Source organism: Schistocerca piceifrons, chromosome 2, assembly GCF_021461385.2.
Source record: "Schistocerca piceifrons isolate TAMUIC-IGC-003096 chromosome 2, iqSchPice1.1, whole genome shotgun sequence".
Taxonomy (NCBI): Eukaryota; Metazoa; Arthropoda; class Insecta; order Orthoptera; family Acrididae; genus Schistocerca; species Schistocerca piceifrons.
In genome coordinates this window covers 776332731-776347184 of record NC_060139.1, presented here as the reverse complement: position 1 = coordinate 776347184, position 14454 = coordinate 776332731, and the positions used below count along the sequence as shown (strand labels likewise).

Sequence of the window (14454 nt, the reverse complement as noted above, 5' to 3'; positions counted from 1 at the left end):
CTTCACAAATCGTACTGTTGAATTCTGCTTTTGCAATTTTAAGATGATCTGCAGCCAAATGTCATACTCTGCAAGACGTGGGGGGACTGTCGGTCATCTCTGTGTAGTGGGCAGTGTTGTGCCTTATCTCCTTATGTGCTCCAGGGGGTCGTGTCAAAGCCGGAAATCCATTCAACAGCTTCACATACTTGCCATCTGCCACTTGTATTGCTTTAGCAATATGAATGGTTTCTAATCTGCTGCAACAGTAGATCTACCTTGGCCGCCAAGGTGTTGTAATATGTGTGCAAAACACTTGGCATTGTGCTATCACACTGCTCAGTGATTGCTCTGGCAGGAGCTGGTATCATCACGTCCTGGATTTTATCTGCCAACTCTGCTATTACGTCTAAGGGTGTGTCAGACAGTGACGCTATAATTGCTTTGACAGGCAGTGCTCCTTATTGCATCTAGTAAGCTGTCCAGAACAGTACACATGTCGACTTTGTTTCTTAGGTGCCACAAGTACTGCACAGGCTTTCTGTCTCCAATGTCTTCCCAACTGAGAACCTGACAGACTTGCTCTTCATGTTGTGCTGACACTCACTGGATCAATTCTGGTCATGAAGTAATTATATCTTGCACTTCCACAGTATACTGGTGATTTAATTGGCCTACTATTGAGGCAAATGAGGTAGTGTCTGCAGAAATTCCAGACTAGAAAAAATTGGCCTCCTGCTGTGCAAACAAGAAAGCTGGAATGTTTGGCCAGAAAAGGTAGTAGTCTTACAGCCAATTGTGACACAGTGGTTGTCACATCAGTCATTTTGCAAATCTCTTCTGCATGTGCTCATTAATCCAATGATACTATGCAGATAAATCATGCTGGGGTCATCACTTCACCGGTACAAGCTGGGCAGACTGTTGTTTGACCATTAGAACCTGTGTGTACTTAATGACGGAACCACACTACACAAAAACTCCCTTGAGTAATGTTAACATTAGCTTTATTGATCACAGCCGCAGCAGATGGTGAAAAACACTTGGCTTGTACAATTGTTCCAAGCTTTCAATTGAAAATAACATGCAGGGAACAAAACATCAGAGTTATATCATAACTATACATGAACTAACTACCAGCCAGAATATACAAAAAAAGTAAAAAACACAATCAGATAATAAAAACACACACACACACAAAAAACACTAGAAATAGTTAATGGGAAAAAACTGTAATTTGGGCTTTGAAGGTTAAAATTTGAAATGTACACTGCCAGGAAAAAAAAGAAAAGAAAAGAAGCAGCACACCTGGAGAGACAACATCAAGGAGTTTGGTCTGATGATGGCATATGCCACCTGGGGGACAGTAGATTTACTGATAATGGTTTCAATGTCGTCCGCCAACAGATAGCATTGTAGCATAGCAATCAGGGCGCCATTTGTGCCTACCCTTTAATAGGCAATGCTCACAGTCAGAAGTCTCAATGTGGTGCAAAAATGTGAAGCAAGTGGGCAATCATGTCATGGAGACCCACTTGTGTTTCCTAGAGACAACTGAGCGAATTTGAAAGGGGTCAAACTGTGGCCTTCTGAGCATCCTTTTGGAGAACTGCTACACAAGTTGGACATCCTGTGTCAATTGTGCAACAATGCTGGTGTCAGTGGTCACATGAACATGCTTACACACGTAGATGAGGTTCTGGATGTCCACGCAGCACAGACACCTGCCAGAATTGTCATATTATAAGGACAGCAGTGGCAGATTTACAGCTACCACAGCACAGATAAAAGGGCTTACAAGCTCTGATGTGTCAACACAAACTGTTGCGAACTGATAATCAGCAGTGGGACTATGGGCACACTGACCTATAGCCCATATTCAACACAAGCTACAGTATCAAGGTGCGTGGCTCAACTGGTGCCATCAGAGGATCACTTGGAAGATGGAATGCCATGCTGTGGTCTTCAGCGATGATAGCAGATTCTGCCTGTACGCAAGTGATAGTCATTTGTGCATATAATGTAGACCTGTTGAGGGTTGTCTTGTAGAGTTCATTAATTCAAGAGAGACTGGCCCCACCCCAGGCCTTATGGTCAGGAGTGCAATAAGATACAACTCTTGTTGCTCATGAACTTCTAGGAGAGAGTAATCCACACTTACATATTGTGAGTGAATTTTGATGCAAGACCAAAAAGATTCATAGCTTTAAATTAAATAATTATAAAATTGTGAGTGACTACTGTAGAAAGATACAAAAGATGTTGGTGTAGACATTTATTTAGATATAATGTCCAGTGTGAAAACATTGATTGGGTTCATGAACTCACTGTGAAGATGTCGTTTGAATCAGCAGCAGTAAAAATAAAGCTAGGTGAAAACAGCTTAATTGTAGGCCTATATAGATCATCAAATAGTGATGTAAATGAATTCTTCAGACATTTAGAAGTAGTTCTGGATAAGCCATTAACAAACAAAAAACAGGCCATATTATGTTGGAGATGTGAACATTGACTCTTTAAGCTATAATGTAAATTATCTTGGGTATTCTGACATGTTACAATGCTACAACCATATCCATGTCAATTCGTAAATTCAGTACCAGAATAACACCTGACTCATAATCTTGCATTGACCACGTTGTTACAAATTTAAATAGGGAAGAACTATTGGTAAGATCTGTCAAGAATTGTCTCTTGGACCTTGGAGCTCTATCCCTAGAGATTAAGGCAGACCATAAAATAGTTCCGCATAGTGACTTATTCACTTATAAAAGAAAAATTCACCATAAGAAACTGAAGAAACACAGAGGCTGACAAAAGGTATACAAAACAGATGACATTAATAAAAAAGTAGGATCATTTTTATGAAATATTTAACCATAGTTTTAATCAGGCATGTACGATAGTAAAACATCTAAAGAAATGAAAAATATTAAAATTTCTCCAGAAATCCACAATTAAAGGAAAATATGAACAATCTATATCTGTTGTTCATGGATATGAAATTACAGTACTTCCTAAGAAAGCAGAAAAACACAAGGAAAATATACAGGAAATCCCTGAAGACTCTAAAAGCACACTATTATGCTAAACAAATAACTGACCCCAGCAATGTCAGTAAAACAGCTTGGAATATAGTAAACAAAGAATGTGAAAATAAAGTGTATCCAAGATGCAGTAATAGCACTAAAAGAAACTGGAATGTTGATAAGTCAGACAGTATGTGAGGCCTTCATAAACATTTTAGGCATTCAAAGAAGAAATTGAACCAACACTACAAATAAACTCAGTGAAAGTGAGTAATTCATGTTTCCTAAGGAGTGTAACAGAATATGAGGTAATGAAAATAATCTCAAAGCTCAAAATAAAAATATCTAGTGGCTGAAATAACGCAGGTGACATACCATCTACATTACTCCAGAAATGCAAAAATTAATTAATAAAACCAATTTAATAAGCAGGTTTGGTGAGGAGGGGACCTTTCTTGAACTCTTAAAAATTACTAAGGTACCACCAGCATATAAAGATTTATTTTTATTTTTTTTATTTATTTATTTATTTGTTTGTTTTGATCCTCTGAATCATACACTACTGGCCATTAAAACTGCTACACCATGAAGATGACATTCTATAGACGCGAAATTTAACCGACACGAAGAAGATGCTGTGATATGCAAATGATTAGCTTTTCAGAGCATTCACACAAGGTTGGCGCCAGTGGTGACATCTACAATGTGCTGACATGAGGAAAGTTTCCAACGGATTTCTCATACACAAACAGCAGTTGACCAGTGTTGCCTGGTGAAACGTTGTTGTGATGCCTCGTGTAAGGAGGAGAAATGCGTACCATCACATTTCTGACTTTGATAAAGGTCGGATTGTAGCCTATTGCGATTGTGGTTTATCGTATTGCGACATTGCTGCTCGCGTTGGTCGAGATCCAATGACTGTTAGCAGAATATCGAATTGGTGGGTTCAGGAGGGTAATACAGAACGCTTCAGGAGGGTAATACAGAACGCTGTACTGGATCCCAATGGCCTCGTATCACTAGCAGTCGGGATGACAGGCATCTTTTCCGCATGGCTGTAACAGATTGTGCAGCCACGTTTCAATCCCTGAGTCAACAGATGGGGAAATTTGCAAGACAACAACCATCTGCACAAACAGTTTGGCAACGTTTGCAGCAGCATGGACTATCAGCTAGGAGACCATGGCTGTGGTTACCATTGATGCTGCATCACAGACAGGAGCGCCTACGATGGTGTACTCAACGACAAACCTGGGTGCATGAAAGGCAAAACGTCATTTTTTCAGATGAATCCTGGTTCTGTTTACAGCATTATGATGGTCACATCTGTGTTTGGTGACATTGCGGTGAACACACATTGGAAGCATGTATTCGTCATCGACATACTGGTGTATCACCCGGCATGATGGTATTGGGTGCCATTAGTTACTCGTCTCGGTCACCTCTTGTTTGCATTGATGGCACTTTGAACAGTGGACGTTACACTTCAGATGTGTTAAGACTTGTGGCTCTACCCTTCATTCAGTCCCTGCGAAACCCTAAATTTCAGCAAGATAATGCACAACAGCATGTTGCAGGTCCTGTACGGGCCTTTCTGGATACAGAAAATGTTCGACTGCTGCCCTGGCCAGTACATTCTCCAGATCTCTCACAAACTGAAAACTTCTGGTCAATGGTGGCCGAGCAACTGGCTCATCACAATACGTCAGTCACTACTCTTGATGAACTGTGGTATCGCATTGAAGCTGCATGGGCAGCTGTACTTGTACATGCCATCCAAGGTCTGTTTGACTCAATGCCGAGGTGTATAAAGGCTGTTATTACGGCCAGAGGTGGTTGTTCTGGGTACTGATTTCCCAGGATCTATGCACCAAAATTGCGTGAAAATGTAATCACATGTCAGTTCTAGTATAATATATTTGTCCAATGAATAACTGTTTATCATCTGCATTTCTTCTTAGTGTAGCAATTTTAATGGCCAGTAGTGTACATTGTACAGAAATGCACATCACGATATAGAACAGGTCATTTGATACCTAGTAGGCATTTATAAGAAGAGAAATCTATCAAATGATTGAAGTATTTCCGAACAAAGTAGAAAAACACAAGAAAAATATACAGGAAATCCCTGGAGACTCTAAAAACACTCTATTATGCTAAACAAATAACTAACTCCAGCAATGTGAGTAAAACAGCTTAAACAAAGAATGTGAAAATAAAGTGTATCCAACATGTAGTAATAGCACTAAAAAAACTGGTATGATTACATATTTATATCACAAGTGTAATGTACTTATGTCTTATATTTCTTCTGTACCAGAATTTAGCATTTATACCAATAAAACTAACATTCACTTATGTTACATAAGGTCAATAGTTTGGGATCCATTATCTGATGTTTTTGTTGAGCAGTTCCTTATAGCAGTTCCTTAAAGCCAGTTGTTTTTGAGGAATTCCTGTTTGCTGTAGAGGCAGTGTTTAATTAGGAGTGACTGTAGTTTTACCTTAAAATCCTTCACTTGTGTAATGTTCTTCACTGTTATTGACAGATGATTGTAGAGTTTTATTCCCCTATATTTGACATCTTTACTGTATAGTTTTGTTGAATGGGGAATTACTCGTAGAGAGTTCTTTGACCTTCAATCCTGTTGGTGCCAGTCTGAGTTTATATCTAAGTTTCTAATATTTTCCTTGGTGAAACATAGTAGGTCCAGTATGTACTGACATGGGTGAGGTAATATGTTCAGATTCTGTAACAGTAGTTTACAAGATTCACCCCTGACATAAATAATTACACACCAATTTTATTGACTTCAGTGCTTGGCTAGTTGCTTGAAAGAGTAAGTCTGGACTAAATGTAATCTTTCTTGTGTAAATACTCCCTATTAAACAAACTCACAGCATGGGTTTCAAAAAGGGTGATCGATAACAGCTGCAGTTACAACTTTTTTTCATGCACTGACAAACAGACTGGATGAAGGAAACAAAGTCACTGGACTTTTCTAGATTTGTGTAAGGCCTTTGATTCTGTAAATCATGCAGTACTATTGTCCATATTAGAAACTTATGATATAACATGAGTAGTACCACACCTCTTATGTTTGTATCTTCAAGACTGAAGACAGTGTACTAAACTGTTTTTAAGACTGGAAGTAAAATCATAACAGCAAAATCAGCATACAAAACTCTCAACTGTGGAGTCCCCAGGGAAATAGTCTTGGTCCATTTTTATATGTTGTATATGTTAATCACATAACACAGCCACAAAACTCAAAGCTAGTAAACTATTCTGATGATACAGTATGCTTGGGCCGTACTGAAAAGCTAGCACTACAAAAGCAATAAAAAGAACTCTGAACTGATCACAGAATAACAGTGAATAAACTTACACTGAATAAGAACAAGATTGCTGTAATTCAGTTCTTGCTGAATTATAATTTTTTCATACTGAAGCACTATGCTGTTCAAACATCCAATAAATGTAAGTTTTTAGGCATTGTGTTTGGTGAACATCTTATGTGGAAAGAGCATATCAACTACATCTGTTAAAAGATTAGTTGCAATATTTACTTACTAAAATGGCTCTCAAATACAATAAATATTTCTAACCTTAAACAAGAGTACTACAGATTAATTCACTCATATTTGCAGTATTGGGTTGAAATTTGGGGTGCAGAACCCACAGTCTACATGGATACTATATTCAGGCTCCAAAAAAGAGCAATTAGGATAAGTGCTAATGTAAGTAAACATCAGTCCTATATGAACGACTTTAAAAATTATAATTCCCTGATTGTGTATTCACTGTACGTCTTTAAGAATATGTATGTCTTTATAAAAGAGAATGATGAACTGAGCATAATGAACAGAGACTTTCATAATTACAATATATGAACCAGATGTGGTTATCATAAGGTACTGACTAATAAAAAGAGCTACAGATCACAGCCCACTTGGAGATGGAAGACGATTCTATAACAGGCTGCCAAATAATGTAAAGCAGCTTCATAGAAATATTTTTAAAGGCAAATTGAAACAGTTGTTAATTGAAAAATGTTTATATTCACTCAAAGATGCCTGAACTCCATTATCAACAGCTCTTACATTTTGTATACCTCAGTATATTAATGGTGTATGTATACAATGTGCTTTGTATGGCAAGATATTTTAGAGAATGTACAAAAACTGATGATGTTCAAGATTGAAAAGTTATTATTTATGAATAAAGATGATGATTATGATAATCGTCATCGTCGTCGTCATCATTTAAGACTGATTATGCCTTTCAGCGTTCAGTCTGGAGCATAGTCCCCCTCATAAAATTCCCCCATGATCCCCTGTTCAATGCTAACATTGGTGCCTCTTCTGATGTTAAGCCTATTACTTCAAAATCATTCTTAACCAAATCCAGATACCTTCTCCTTGGTCTACCCCAACTCCTCCTACCCTCTACTGCTGAACCCATAAGTCTCTTGGGTAACCTTGCTTCTCCCATGCGTGTAACATGACTCCACCATCTAAGCCTGTCGGCCTGACTGCTACATCTATAGAGTTCATTCCCAGTTTTTCTTTGATTTCCTCGTTGTGGACACCCTCTTGCCATTGTTCCCATCTACTAGTACCTGCAATCATCCTAGCTACTTTCATATCCGTAACCTCAACCTTATTGATAAGGTAACCTGAATCCACCCAGCTTTCGCTCCCATACAACAAAGTTGATCGAAAGATTGAACGGTGCACAGGTAACTTAGTCTTGGTACTGACTTCCTTCTTGCAGAAGAGAGTAGATCATAGCTGAGCGCTCACTGCATTAGCTTTGCTACACCTCACTTCCAGTTCTTTCACTATGTTGCCATCCTGTGAGAATATGCATCCTAAGTACTTGAAACCATCCACCTGTTCTAACTTTGTTCCTCCTATTTGGCACTCAATCCGTTTATATCTCTTTCCCACTGACATTACTTTCATTTTGGAGATGCTAATCTTCATACAATAGTCCTTACATTTCTGATCTAGCTCTGAAATATTACTTTGCACACTTTCAATCAAATCTGCCATCACAACTAAGTCATCCGCATATGCGAGACTGCTCATTTTGTGTTCACATATCTTAATCTTACCCAGTCAGTCTATTGTTTTCAACATATGATCCATATATAATATGAACAACAGTGGAGACAGGTTGCAGCCTTGTCTTGCCCCTGAAACTACTCTGAACCATGAACTCAATTTACCGTCAACTCTAACTGCTGCCTGACTATCCATGTAAAGACCTTTAATTGCTTGCAAAAGTTTGCCTCCTATTCCATAACCTCGTAGAATAGGCAAGAACTTCCTCCTAGGAACCCAGTCATATGCCTTTTCTAGATCTATAAAGCGTAGATACAATTCCCTGTTCCACTCGTAACACTTCTCCATTATTTGCCGCAAGCTAAAGATCTGGTCCTGACAACCTCTAAGAGGCCTACACCCACACTGATTTTCATCGAATTTGTCCTCAACTAATATTCACACTTTCCTTTCAGCTATACCTGAGAAGATTTTACACACAACGCTGATTAAAGAGATACCTCTGTAGTTGTTACAATCTTTTCTGTTTCCATCTTTAAAGATTGGTGTGATTACTGCTTTTGTCCAGTCTGATGGAACCTGTCCTGACACCCATGCCATTTCAGTTATCCTGTGTAGCCATTTAAGACCTGACATTCCACTGTATTTGATGAGTTCCGAATTTATTTCATCCACCCCAGCCACTTTATTGCACTGCAATCTAGTGACCATTTTCTCCACTTCCTCAAATGTGATCCTATTTCCACCAACATTCCTGTCCCGTAGTACATCGACATCTGAAACATTACTGATCGAATTTTCACCTACATTGAGCAACTCTTCAAAATATTCCCTCCATCTGCCCAAAACATCAACAGGATTCACCAGCAGTTTTCCTGACCTGTCCAAAATACTTGTCATTTCCTTCTTACCTCTCTTTTGAAGACTGCTAATTACACTCCAGAATGATTTTCCATCAGCTTGACCCAAAGTCTCCAACCAGTTTCCAAAGTCTTCCCAAGATTTCTTCTTGGATGCTGCAATTATCTCTTTGGCTTTGTTTCTTTCTTCAACATAACTTCCTCTGTCTACCTGAGTACTAGTATGTAGCCATGTAGCCATATGCCTTCTTTTTCCTTTTACATGCTGCCTTGACTGTGTCATTCCACCAAGCTGTTTGCTTCATCCTACCTTTACACACTACTGTTCAAAGACATTCTTTAGCCACTTCTAGTACTGTGTCCCTGTAACTTGTCCATTCCTTTTCCAGTGACTGAAATTGACTACATTCAACTAACTGGTACCTTTCTGAGATCACTGTTATGTACTTGTGCCTGATTTCCTTATCCTGATGTTTCTCCACTCTTATCCTCCTACATATGGACCTGACTTCCTGCACTTTTGGCCTCACAATACCAATTTTACTGCAGATTAAATAGCGATCAGTGTCATCAAAGAATCCCCTGAATACACTTGTGTCCCTCACAGCCTTCCTGAATTCCTGATCTGTCATTATATAGCCAATGACAGATCTGGTTCCCCTGCCTTCCCAAGTATACCTGTGAATGTTCTTATGTTTAAAAAAAGAGTTTGTGATTACTAAACCCATACTGGCACAGAAATCGAAGAGTTGTTTCCTGTTCCTGTTGGCCCCCATATCCTCTCCAAATTTACCCATAATCTTTTCATGCCCTTCTGTTCCCCCCATGAACCATGGACCTTGCCGTTGGTGGGGAGGCTTGCGTGCCTCAGTGATACAGATGGCCGTACCGTAGGTGCAACCACAACGGAGGGGTATCTGTTGAGAGGCCAGACAAACATGTGGTTCCTGAAGGGGGGCAGCAGCCTTTTCAGTAGTTGCAGGGGCAACAGTCTGGATGATTGACTGATCTGGCCTTGTAACATTAACCAAAATGGCCTTGCTGTGCTGGTACTGCGAACGGCTGAAAGCAAGGGGAAACTACAGCCGTAATTTTTCCCGAGGACATGCAGCTTTACTGTATGATTAAATGATGATGGCATCCTCTTGGGTAAAATATTCCGGAGGTAAAATAGTCCCCCATTCGGATCTCCGGGAGGGGACTAGTCAGGAGGACGTCGTTATCAGGAGAAAGAAAACTGGCGTTCTACGGATCGGAGCGTGGAATGTCAGATGCCTTAATCGGGCAGGTAGGTTAGAAAATTTAAAAAGGGAAATGAATAGGTTAAAGTTAGATATAGTGGGAATTAGTGAAGTTCGGTGGCAGGAGGAACAAGACTTTTGGTCAGGTGATTACAGGGTTATAAATACAAAATCAAAGAGAGGTAATGCAGGAGTAGGTTTAATAATGAATAAAAAAATAGGAGTGCGGGTTACCTACTACAAACAGCATAGTGAACGCATTATTGTGGCCAAGATAGACACAAAGCCCATGCCTACTACAGTAGTACAAGTTTATATGCCAACTAGCTCTGCAGATGATGAAGAAATTGATGAAATGTATGACGAGATAAAAGAAATTATTCAGGTAGTGAAGGGAGACGAAAATTTAATAGTCATGGGTGACTGGAATTCATCAGTAGGAAAAGGGAGAGAAGTTAACATATTAGGTGAATATGGATTGGGGGGAAGAAATGAAAGAGGAAGCCGCCTTGTTGAATTTTGCACAGAGCATAACTTAATCATAGCTAACACTTGGTTCAAGAATCATAAAAGAAGGTTGTATACCTGGAAGAATCCTGGAGATACTAAAAGGTATCAGATAGATTATATAATGGTAAGACAGAGATTTAGGAACCAGGTTTTAAATTGTAAGACATTTCCAGGGGCAGATATGGATTCTGACCACAATCTCTTGGTTATGAACTGCAGATTGAAACTGAAGAAACTGCAAAAAGGTGGGAATTTAAGGAGATGGGACCTGGATAAACTGACTAAACCAGAGGTTGTACAGAGTTTCAGGGAGAGCATAAGGGAACAATTGACAGGAATGGGGGAAAGAAATACAGTAGAAGAAGAATGGGTAGCTCTGAGGGATGAAGTAGTGAAAGCAGCAGATGATCAAGCAGGTAGAAAGACGGGGGCTAATAGAAATCCTTGGGTAAGAGAAGAAATATTGAATTTAATTGATGAAAGGAGAAAAATATAAAAATGCAGTAAATGAAGCAGGCAAAAAGGAATACAAACGTCTCAAAAATGAGATCAACAGGAAGTGCAAAATGGCTAAGCGGGGATGGCTAGAGGACAAATGTAAGGATGTAGAGGCTTGTCTCACAAGGGGCAAGATAGATACTGCCTACAGGAAAATTAAAGAGTCCTTTGGAGAGAAGAGAACCACTTGTATGAATATCAAGAGCTCAGATGGCAGCCCAGTTCTAAGCAAAGAAGGGAAGGCAGAAAGGTGGAAGGAGTATATAGAGGGTTTATACAAGGGCGATGTACTTCGGGACAATATTATGGAAATGAAAGAGGATGTAGATGAAGATGAAATGGGAGATACGATACTGCGTGAAGAGTTTGACAGAGCACTGAAAGACCTGAGTCGAAACAAGGCCCCGGGAGTAGACAACATTCCATTAGAACTACTGACGGCCTTGGGAGAGCCAGTCCTGACAAAACTCTACCATCTGGTGAGCAAGATGTATGAGACAGGTGAAATACCCTCAGACTTCAAGAAGAATATAATAATTCCAATCCCAAAGAAAGCAGGTGTTGACAGATGTGAAAATTACCGAACTATCAGTTTAATAAGTCACAGCTGCAAAATACTAACGCGAATTCTTTACAGACGAATGGAAAAACTGGTAGAAGCGGACCTTGGGGAAGATCAGTTTGGATTCCGTAGAAATGAAGGAACATGTGAGGCAATACTAACCTTACGACTTATCTTAGAAGAAAGATTAAGAAAAGGCAAACCTACGTTTCTAGCATTTGTGGACTTAGGGAAAGCTTTTGACAATGTTGACTGGAATACTCTCTTTCACATTCTGAAGGTGGCAGGGGTAAAATACAGGGAGCGAAAGGCTATTTACAATTTGTACAGAAACCAGATGGCAGTTATAAGAGTCGAGGGGCATGAAAGGGAAGCAGTGGTTGGGAAAGGAGTGAGACAGGGTTGTAGCCTCTCCCCGATGTTATTCAATCTGTATATTGAGCAAGTAGTAAAGGAAACAAAAGAAAAATTCGGAGTAGATATTAAAATTCATGGAGAAGAAATAAAAATGTTGAGGTTCGCCGATGACATTGTAATTCTGTCAGAGACAGCAAAGGACTTGGAAGAGCAGTTGAACGGAATGGACAGTGTCTTGAAAGGAGGATATAAGATGAACATCAACAAAAGCAAAACGAGGATAATGGAATGTAGTCAAATTAAATCGGGTGATGCTGAGGGAATTAGATTAGGAAATGAGACACTTAAAGTAGTAAAGGAGTTTTGCTATTTGGGGAGTAAAATAACTGATGATGGTCGAAGTAGAGAGGATATAAAATGTAGACTGGCAATGGCAAGGAAATCGTTTCTGAAGAAGAGAAATTTGTTAACATCGAGTATAGATTTAAGTGTCAGGAAGTCGTTTCTGAAAGTATTTGTATGGAGTGTAGCCATGTATGGAAGTGAAACATGGACGATAACTAGTATGGACAATAAGAGAATAGAAGCTTTCGAAATGTGGTGCTACAGAAGAATGCTGAAGATAAGGTGGGTAGATCACGTAACTAATGAGGAGGTATTGAATAGGATTGGGGAGAAGAGAAGTTTGTGGCACAACTTGACTAGAAGAAGGGATCGGTTGGTAGGACATGTTTTGAGGCATCAAGGGATCACAAATTTAGCATTGGAGGGCAGCGTGGAGGGTAAAGATCGTAGAGGGAGACCAAGAGATGAATACACTAAGCAGATTCAGAAAGGATGTAGGTTGCAGTAGGTACTGGGAGATGAAGAAGCTTGCATAGGGTAGAGTAGCATGGAGAGCTGCATCAAACCAGTCTCAGGACTGAAGACCACAACAACAACAACCCTTCTGTTCGATTTCGAATCCTAGCATTGAAATCACCCATGAGCAGAACACTGTCCGTGTCCTTTACTCTAACAACTACATCACTGAGTGCATCATAAAAACTATCCATCTTATCTTGATCTGTCCCTTCACAATGCGAATATACTGACACAATCCTAATTTTCTTGCTAGACACTATCAAATCTATCCACATCAGTCGTTCATTTTTATACCTTATTGCAACTATGTTGGGTTCCATTTCTTGCCTGACGTAAAGCCCTACACACCATTGTGCTATTCCTGCTTTGACTCCTGACAGGTAGACCTTGTATTCTCCCACTTCCTCTTCTTTCTCACCCCTTACCCAAATGTCACTAACAGCTAAAACGTCTAACCCCATCTTACTTTCAGCCTCTGCCAGCTCTACCTTCTTCCCAGAGTAGCCCCCATTGATATTAATAGCTCCCCATCTCATTACCATTCAGCACCAGGGAAGCAGGTGCTAGCCTTACTTGCCCCGGGTCTCATTGAGTTTTACCTCTAATGGTTGAGGGACTAACCGGTGGATTTGGTAGTCTTTGCCTTCTGAGCACAAAGGTGACCACGACTCAGAATATGTCCAAGATGCCCAGTCTTATTCCAAAGTAACTCGTATCCCGACCATCAGGACCACTTACTTGGCCACTCATACGTTGCCCGTGGTTCATGAACTAGGACGTGACAACAGGAACCCACACCATGAACCACGATGATGATGATGATAATAAATTATTATTATTGTTATTATCATTGTTATTGTTATTGTTAGTGTTATAGTTAAGGGTGGAATAAGCTTACAACTGGTACACTAGTCTAGTTGCATTGTTCATGGAGTGAATCTTTCTTGTTCCTTTTGGCAAGGGAACCTCTTGGAAACTAATTAACAGTTAATGAGAATCTACCACATAAATTAATTTAGTCTATCATCAGGTTTCAGGTAATGACTGCACACTTTCACTTGGCGCCTGAGTGGAGGATGCTGGGAGCAGTAGCTTGCAACCGGCCTGTAGCACATTGGCTGCTGAGACAAGCCCTGCTTCCTTTTCTCAGAGCAGCCAGCTTATATTTTATAAAAGAAAGGGATGTGTAGCAGATTTGTGTGCTACAGAAGTGAAACAAAAATTGACAGCAAGTCGTTAGAAATGCCGGGTATAGCTTCTTCGCTCACTTTCATAAATGATGTTAATAATCACAATGCAGGTCAGCACACACAGGTTAACACTATATTCACAATGACTACTTATTGTTATGGTGCACAATACTGTTATATAGCTAATATTGGCAACAAGCGGAAACATTCTGGAGTGGCGCAAAGTCAGTTGACTACCACCGCTCACAGACGGGCCAAGTAAATGTGTGCAATCAGTATTAAATTAGACAGAGG

The 14454-nt window shown here is 39.8% G+C and overlaps 1 protein-coding gene across 1 annotated transcript in view; it reads left to right on the top strand.

Annotated features, from left to right (window-relative positions):
• LOC124776626 (D-arabinitol dehydrogenase 1-like) overlaps positions 1–14454 on the top strand; it is a 67298-nt gene that overhangs the window by 50550 nt on the left and 2294 nt on the right. The gene's annotated exons all lie outside the window — the stretch shown is intronic.